We start from the raw sequence: 9,769 nt of genomic DNA, 5'->3' as shown, positions 1-9,769 counted from the left end.
AGGCCAAATCAGGCAGATCTGTTGAGCCCAGCAGTTTGAGACCAGCCTGGGCAACATGGTGAAACCCCGTCTCTACAAAAATGCAAAACTTAGCCAGACGTAGTGGTGCATGTCTGTGGTCCCTGCTACTTGGGAGGCTGAGGTGGGAGAATCACCTGAGCCAAGGAGGTCAAGGCTGTAATGATCCAAGATTGCATCACTGCACTCCAGCCTGGGCAATAGAGCGAGACTTTGTCTCAAAAATAAATAATAATAATAGTAATAATGATAATAATATGAGGTGTAGTTTTAGAAGATGGGATGGCAGAGTAGGAAGAATCAGAAATCTATCTCCCTACCTAAAATCTATCTGCTTACCTAAAATCTATCTCCCTACTACAATTGTACTGACAGAACTTATCTGATGTAACAATTTTGGAACTGTGGATCCTATTGAAGACTTGCACCTTCCAAAGGAAGGCTTGTTTAGTGTATTGCTATTATTTTTGTCAACTTTAGTTTGCACAGGAAGAACTACCCATCCCCTACAAGCAGTTCCTTGTCAGGTAGCAATGCACATGCTCCTGGAGCAGCTTGGATGCAGCTCGTGGAAATCAGTGTGACAAAAAGAACTCTGTCCTCCAAATCAAGATCTGAGCTTTGATTACTGATTGTTGTTTTTGATCTCAGAGGTGCAAAGAAGTAGGCAGCTATTGTTTTGTACCTTCTCAAATTGCTGCTACTCCCTCCTACTCCCAAATGAATTGACTTCCAGGGGATTTTAAGGGCCACTGCCTCCTCCCTCTCCCCTTTATTTTTTTCTTTTTGCCTTTTTGGGAGTCAGACATTAAAGGCTGGGACATTCAAATGCAGCTGTATATGTGAGGAAAATTAGAAAGTGACCACTGTTAAAGCAAACTAAATATGGCCTGAGAAGGACTCCGTACTTCTATATTTTAGTCTTGTGGATGAACTGTAACCTAGCTTAATAGTCATACAAGATTAAAAACCTGATTTAAGAGTATGCACCTGTAACAATAACTGTTTTGGGCAATCCCAGCGCCCATTCTTCAAGCACTCATAGACTGCTAAGTGTTCAAACTGTGTTCACATAAGGCAAACACCAACGTGTAACCAATCCAACTGTTTCTGTACCTCACCACCAATTTATGTAGGTCATTTCCCGTTTTTTGTCTATAAATCTTCTTCCACTACATGGCTGTGCTGGAGTCTCTTTGAATCAGCTGTGCTTCTGGGGGCTGCCCAACTTACAAAATACTCATTGCTCAATTAAACGCCTTCAAATTTGATTCAGCTGAAGTTTTTCTTTTATCACCACACAAGCCCATGGGAAAGCACTGACTCACAAAATACCTGAGAAGACCTTAAGTATATACCTCATTCTGATCCTTGACACAGAGATAGCTTAGAACACTCAAATTAAAAATCAATAAACAATAAATTATAACCAAAAAAACAGCAAACACAGGGAAAGGGAGGAGAATCTGGCTTCTAGAGTTACCACTTTATTAGGTTTAAATATGCAGTTTTCAAAAAAAAAAAATCACGGGGCATTCAGAGAAATGGAAACTATGGCTCATTCAAAGGAAAAATAAATCAACCAAAACTGTCCCTGAGTAACACAGATGGAAGATCCACTAGACAAAGTCTTTAAAACAACTGCCTTAAATATATTTTAAAAACTAAAGGAAGATGTAAAAAAAGAAATGAAGAAAATGATAAATGAACAAAATAGAAATATAAAGATATCAAAACCTAAAAAGAAACCAAAAATAAATTCTGGAAATGATAAGTATGATAACTGAAACAAAAAAATTCCCTAGAGATTCAAAGGCAGGTTTTAAGAGGCAAAAGAATCAGTGACACCTGAAGATAAGACAATGGAAATTATTGAGTTTAAGGAACAGAAAGAAAAAAATGTTGAAGAAAAATGAACAGAGCCTAAGGGACCTGTAGCACATCATCAAGCAGACCAACATACACATTGCAGAAGTTTTAGAAGAACAGAGAAAGGGGTAGAGTGAATATTTGGAGAAATAATGGCTGAAAAACTTCTGACACTGGATGAAAGACATGAATATAAACATCCAAGAAATTCAAGAAAATCCAACTATGATGAACTCAAGGAGACCCACACTAAGATACATTATAATCAAACCTTTGATTGAACAAAGACTCACTACATACAAGAGATTTTCAATAAGATCATAAGCAGATTTCTCATTTGAAACTTTGGAGGCCAAAAGGCATTGGGTCAATATATTCCAAGTGAAAAAAAAAGAAAAAAGAAAAAAACTATTAACCAAAAATTCTATCCCTGGCCAAACTGTCCTTCTAAAATGAGAAATTAAGACATATTCCCAGATGGCTGGGCATAGTGATTCACACCTGTAATCCTGGCACTTTGGGAGCCTGAAGCAGGAGGATTGCTTAGGCCAAGCATTCAAAACCAACATGGGAAACATGGTGAGACCTCATCCTTACAAAAAATAATAATTAAAAAAGATTAGCCGGGCATGGTGGTGCATGCCTGTAGTCTTGGCTACTTGGGAGGCTGAAGTGGGAGGATCACTTGAGCCCAGGAGATTGAGGCTGCAGTAAGCTACAGTTGTGCCGCTGCACTCCAGCCTGAGTGACAGACCAAGATCTTGCCAAAAAAAAAAAAAAAAAAAAAAAAGATATTCCCAAATAAAAAAACTGAGGGAGTTCATTACCACTAGAGCTGCCCCGAAAGAAATGCTCAAGGGAAACCTGTAGCATGAAATGAAAAGACACTGGACAGTAATTCAAAGACATATGAAAAAATAACTATCTCAGCAAAGGTAAATACATGTGCAATAATAAAATCAAGTATTATTGTAATAATGGTTTATAACTCCACTTTTTGTTTTCTACATGATTTAAGAGAAAAATACATTTAAAAATTATTACTCAAAAACCTAATACTGTAACTTTGGTTGGTAACTTCACATTTCATTTTCTATATAATTTAAAAGGCCAATGTATTTAAAAGAATTATTAGTTTATGTTTTGGGGCGCATAATATATAAAGATGTAATTTTATGACATCAGCCACTGAAATAAGTGGGGATGAAGCTATAACAGAGTAAACTTTTTGTATAGTATTAAAGTTAAGCTGGTTTAAATTTAAATTAGTGTTATTACTTTAAGATGTTGAATGTAATCCTCATGACAACCATAAAGAAAATAACTACAGAATATATACAAGGAAATGAGAAATAAATTTAAACACTTCCCTACAAAAAATCAACTAAACACAAAAGATGACAATAATGCAGGAACTGAGGGATAATAAAGTATAAGGCATATAGAAAACAAATAGCAAACTGGCAGAAGTAAGTCCTCCTTATCAGTAATTACTTTAAATAAATGTGGAGTAAACTCTCCAATCGAAAGATACATACTGGCAGAATAGATTTAAAAATACATGATCCAACTAAATGCTGTCTACAAGAGACTCATTTTAGATTTAAAAATACTAACAGATGGAAAGTGAAAAGATGGAATGATAGGCCAGGCATGGTGGCTTATGCTTGTAATCCCAGCACTTTGGGAGGCTGAGGCAGGTGGATCACCTGAGGTCAGGAGTTTGAGAACAGCCTGGCCAACATGGTGAAACCCTGTCTCTACTAAAAATACAAAAAATTAGCTGAGGTGGTGGCACAAGCCTGTAATCCCAGCTACTCAGGAGGCTAAGAAAGGAGAATCACTTGAACCTGGGAGGCAGAGGTTGGAGTGAGCCAAGATTGCGCCATTGCACTCCAGCCTGGGCAACAAGAGCAAAACTCCGTCTCAAAAAAAATAAAAAATTAAAAAAAAGATGGAATGATAGAAAAAGCTATTCTGGCTGGGTACAGTGGCTCACACCTATAATCCCAGCACTTTGGGAGGCCAAGGTGGGCAGATTGCTTGAGGTCAGGCATTCAAGATCAGCCTGGGCAACATGGTAAAACTCTGTCTCTACTAAAACACAAAAAATTAGCCGGGGGTGGTGGTGTGCGCTTGTAGACCCAGCTTCTCTGGAGACTGAGGCATGAGAATTGCTTGAACCCAGGAGGCAGAGGTAGCAGTGAGCTGAGATTGCACCACAGCATTCCAGACTGGACAACAGAGGGAGACTCTGTCTCTCAAAAAAAAAAAAAAAAAAAAGAAAAAAAAAAGTGTGTTTATTTAAAAAAAAAAAAAAGGAAAAAAAGAAATAAGCAATTCCATGCAAATAGTAACCAAAAGAGAGCAGCAGTGGCTATACCAGTATCAGACAAAATATACTTTAAATCCAGAAAGTGAAAAAGACATGAAGAAGGACATTATAAATTAAAATGTTCAATACAGCAAGATATAAAAACTATAAACATTCATGCATCTAATAACTGACCATCAAAATATATGAGGCAAAAGCTGACGGAAATGAAGGGATAAATCTAGTTCTACAATAATACTTAAAGATTTCAGTACTCCCCTCTCAATAATGAAGACACCAATCAGACAGATAAGAAAATAGAAGACAACACAAACTAACTAGATCTAACAGACACATACAGAGCATTACTCAACATCAACATCATACACATTCTTCTCAAGTACACATGGAATATTTATCAAGATGTATCATATTGAGAGGTGAAGCCAGCTGGACTTCCTGGGTCGAATGGGGACTTAGAGAACTTTTCTGTCTTACAAGAGGTTTGTAAAATGCACCAATCAGTGCTCTGTAAAAATGTACCAATCAGCGCTCTGTAGCTAGCTAGAGGTTTGTAAAATGCACCAATCAATGCTCTGTAAAAACACACCAATCAGCGCTCCGTAGCTAGAGGTTTGTAAAATAAACTAATCAGCACACTGTAAAATGGACCAATCAGTGCTCTGTAAAGTGAACCAATCAGCACTCTGTAAAAATGGACCAATCAGCAGGATATGGGTGGGGACAAATAAGGGAATAATAGCTGGGCACCCCAGCCCCAGCAGCAACCCACTCAGGTCTCCTTCCATGCCGGGGAAGCTTTGTTCTTTTGCTCTTCACAGTAAATATTACTAGTGCTCACTCTTTGGGTCCATGCCATCTTTAAGAGCTGTAACACTCACTGCGAAGGTCCGCAGCTCCATTCTTGAAGTCAGCGAGACCACAAACCCACCAGGAGGAACCAACTCCAGACACAATATGTTAAGTCATAAATTCTTGATGGATTATAAAAGATAAATATTATGCAAATTGTCTTCTCTGATTATAACAGGATGAAATTAGAACTCAATAACACAATTAGAAACGTCACAGATTTGTGGAAACTGCACAGCACACTCCTTTTTCCTTTTTTTCATGTCAGACAAGTAATATGCCTATGTTGCAACAACCAGGTTTGAGGGAGGTGCATCTCATCCACGTGTATGAAAACCCAATCATCAGGCTTGTGAACTACAAAAGGATCATACAGCACAGTCTTCAACAACCAACGGGTCAAAGAAATCACAAAAGAAATTAGAAAATAATTAGAGACAAATGAAAAATGAAACTACATCATACCAAAACTTATGGTACACAGCAAAAGTGGTGCTAAAGGAAAAAAACTATAGCTGTAAACACTTAATATTAAAAAACAAAAAAGGTCTCAAATCGACAACTTCACTTTATACCTTAAGAAACTAGAAAAAGAAGAACTAAACTCAAAACTTGCAGAAAGTAGGAAATATAGAGCAAAGATAAAATAAACAGAGAAATAGAGAAAATCAATAAAACCAAAAATTGATTCCTCAAGATTAGCAAAATTGATGAAATTTTAGCCACATGAACTAAGAAAAAAGAGAAAAATTTAAATTAATAAAATCAAAAATGAAAGTGGAGATGATTTCACATAAATAAAAAGAATTATAATAGGCTGGGTGAGGTGGCTCATGCCTGTAATCCCAGCACTTTGGGAGGCCAAGGCAGGCAGGTCACTTGAGGTCAAGAGATTGAGACCAACCTGGCCAAAATGGTAAAACCCTGTTTCTACTAAAAATACAAAAATTAGGTGGGCATGGTAGCCTACACCTGCAATCCCAGCTATTCAGGAGGCTGAGACAGAATAATCACTTGAACCCAGGAGGCAGAAATTGCAGTGAGCCAAGATCACACCACTGCACTCCAGCCTGGGCAACAGAGCAAGACTCTGTCTCAAAAAAAATAAAAAATAAAACATAAGACAGTACTAAGAACAAGTGTATGCCAACAAGTAGGTAGCCTTTATAAAATGGAAAAATTTCCAGAAACACAGAACCTGCAAAACTAAATCCTGAAGAAATAGAAAATATGAATAGACTTATAACTGGTAAGAAGATTGAATCAATGGTAAGAAGATTGAATCAATGGTAAGAAGATTGAATCAATAATCAAAAAATCTCTTGAAGAAAACCATGGACCTGATGGCTTCCTCAGAGAATTCTACCAAACATTTAAAGAATGAATACTAATCCTTCTCTAACTCTTCCAGAAAATTGGAGAAATATGATGGTAGAGCTAAATAAGCATTGACTATATAAAACAATAATAATAACAATGTCTAAGTGATAGATTTAACAAAAATAAGATGGAAAGAAATGTAATATGGGAGAGGTTGATTCGAGTTAGATTTCTAGGGTTCTTGTATATTTGGGATAAGAACAAATGTAGATAAACTTTAAACATTAAATATGCATGTTTACATTTCTAGATTAATCATGACATGTGTAAATGCCAAACTAGTAGAGGCGGAATACAGAATGAGAAGTTTTTGTACCTGTTCTCCATCCAAGCCATCAACATCTTTCTCACCATGGTTACCCTATAGAGCAAAGGAAAAGCAGAATGTTAGAGACGAGAGGAACAGGTGAATGTGGTTATTTCTTTGATGTTAATTTCCTGGTTTATATTTTGTTCAGTTAATAGTAGAATTTAGACTTTACAAAACAACATTTATGTACTGTATCAAATTATTGAAAACAATGATACATTTCTTTCTAAACTAGTCATTAGGGGTATATACTGCTTTTCCTGACAGTTTCCAGTGCTGAAGAGAAAATGATTAAAAAAAAAAGAAAAAACCCTTCGACTTTTGAATAAATAAAAAGACTTTCTTTTAAACTTTTGCACTGGGAACAAGTAACTTACAAGAGTGAATGAAACATTCCCACTGGTTGTCCACATGATGGTCCTTTTGTCATTGACTTTCTTTAATTTAAAAAGACTAGGAAAATTTACATGGATTAATATATGTAATAGAAACCTAGAAGATCACAGATTAAGAAGAAATTGTGTGTACGTGTGTGCATTTATAATATTTTTAAAAACCTGAAAAACTGAGACTAGGTGACAAGAATAAAAACAGGCAGCCACATAATGTATCAAATATTCCATCTCTTTTTAATTATGGTCCCTTCATTTTCCCAACTATCTTAAAATAATAGTTAATATATATATCATAAAGTATATTTTGAAGAAAAACATTGAGAGTTTTACAGGGAGAATAAAATGTACTTTACATGTATGGAATAGTTGATTTACTCTTAATATCCACACAAGCAAATCAAGTTTCAGGCATTTTTTTCAACAAGTACAGCTGAGTTGAGTACCTGAAAATAGGTATACTAAGCTCATGGACTAGAATTTCACGATACATTTGCCACAGGCCACAGGAGATAAATTGGTGAAACCAAAAGACATGCGTGAGCAAGCCCCATGAGCCCTTGTGTGTCTTGCTCATCATTTTGTAATAACTCCCTGGGATAATATGGGGAACAAAGTGGGCACCTAATAAATATTTCTGAATGAAAATAAAATACATAGGAATTAACCAAGGAGATGAAAGACACGTACAAGAAAAACTACAGAATATTGCTGAAAGAAATTAAAGGCACAAAAAAATAGAAACTCATCCTATGTTTATGGAGTAGAAGACAACATTTTTAGGATAGCAATACTACCCAAAGTGATCTACAGATTCAATACAATCCTATCAAAATCCTGATGATACTCTTTATAGAAAAATTCATCCTAAAATTCATATGGAATTATCAAAGTTCCCTGAATAGCCAGAACAATCTTGAAAAAGGAACAAATCTGGAAGAGTCACAGTTCCTGAGTTTAAAACTTACCACAAAGCTACAGTAATCAAAACAGTGTAGTACAGTCACAAACATAGATATAGACCAATGGAAGACATATACCAATGGAGTAGAATAGATAATTCAGAAATAAACCCTCATATATATGGTAAATGATTTTCACAAGAGAGCTAAGACCATTCAATGTAGAAAAGAGTCTTTGCAACAACTGGTGCTGGGAAAACTGAATATCCACATGCAAAATAATGAAGTTGGACCCTTGCCTAACACCATATACAAAAATTTATTTAAATGGATCAAATATCTACATTTAAAACCTTAAGAAACTATAAAACTCTTAAGAAAAAACATATAGCAAAGCTTTATGACATTGGATTTGGCAATTATTTCTTGGATATGATTTTAAGGGCACAGGCTACAAAAGAAAAAAACAGACAAATTGAACTTTATGGAAAGGAAAAAAATTTGTGAATAATTATGTGAAGCAATGGATATGTCAATTAACATGATTTAATCATTTCATACTGTATGCATACATCAAAATATCATGTTGCATACCACGAATATACATAACTTATTTGTCAATAATATATTAAGCTGGTTAGAATTTTTAATATATATTTTTAAAGACAATATCAACAGAGTAAAAAGGCAACCTACAGAATAAAAGAAAATATTTGCAAATCATATATCTGATAAGATATTAATATACAGAGAGCTCCTAAAACTCAACAATGAAAAAGGAACAATTTGATTTAAAAGTGGGCAAAGGACATCAGTAGACACTTCTCTAAAGAAGATATATAAATGGCCAATAAGCACATGAAAGGTGCTCAGCATCACTAATCATTAGGGAAATGCAAACCAAAACTTACAATGAGATAACACCCCACACCTGTTAAGAGGGATACTATAAAAATTTTTTTTTTTTTTTTTTTTTTTTTTTGAGACGGAGTCTCACACTGTCACCTGAGCTGCAGTGCAGTGGCATGATCTGGGCTCACTGCAACTTCCACCTCCCAGGTTCAAGCGATTCTCCTGCCTAAGACTCCCAAGTAGCTGGGATTACAGGCCCCACCACCATGCCCAGCTTTTATTTATTTATTTATTTATTTATTTATTTTTTTTAGTAGAGACGGGGTTTCACTATGTTGGCCAGGCTGGTCTTGAATGCCGGACCTCGCAATCCACCCATCTCAGCCTCTCAAAGTGCTGGGATTACAGGAAAACTTTTTTAAAAACATAGAAAATAATATGTTGACAAGAATGTGGAGACATTGAAACTCTTCTGCACTGTTGCTGGAATGCAAAATGTTATAGCCACTGTGGAAAACAGTATGGCAAGTCCTCAAAAATTAAAAATACAATTATCACATGATCCTGAAGTTCCGATTCTTGGTATACACCCCAAAGAGTTGAAAACGGAATCTTGAAGAGATATTTATATACCCATGTTACAACAGCATTATTCACAATAGCTAAAACACAGAAGTAACTCCAGTGTTCACCAATGGGATGAATGGAAAAGCAAAATGTGGTACATGCCTGTAGTCCCAACTCCTAGGGAGGCTGAGGTGGAAAGACTGCTTGAGCCCAGAAATTCAAGGTCACCCTAGGCAACACACTGAGACCACATCTATAAAAACATTAAAAAAAATTAAAAAGGAAATATTGA

General features: G+C 35.8%; 1 non-coding gene across 1 annotated transcript; it reads right to left on the bottom strand.

Moving 5' to 3' along the window:
* Window positions 1-5,336: 5,336 nt before the first annotated feature.
* Window positions 5,337-5,443, bottom strand: LOC115834589. Its single transcript, XR_004029528.1, has one exon. It is a non-coding gene; the product is annotated as a small nucleolar RNA U13 (small nucleolar RNA).
* Window positions 5,444-9,769: the final 4,326 nt, after the last annotated feature.

The sequence above is a fragment of the Nomascus leucogenys genome, chromosome 3 (genome assembly GCF_006542625.1).
Source record: "Nomascus leucogenys isolate Asia chromosome 3, Asia_NLE_v1, whole genome shotgun sequence".
Classification (NCBI taxonomy): domain Eukaryota; kingdom Metazoa; phylum Chordata; class Mammalia; order Primates; family Hylobatidae; genus Nomascus; species Nomascus leucogenys.
The sequence above is the reverse complement of the archived record's forward strand: the minus strand, read 5'-3'. Positions and strand labels throughout refer to the sequence as shown.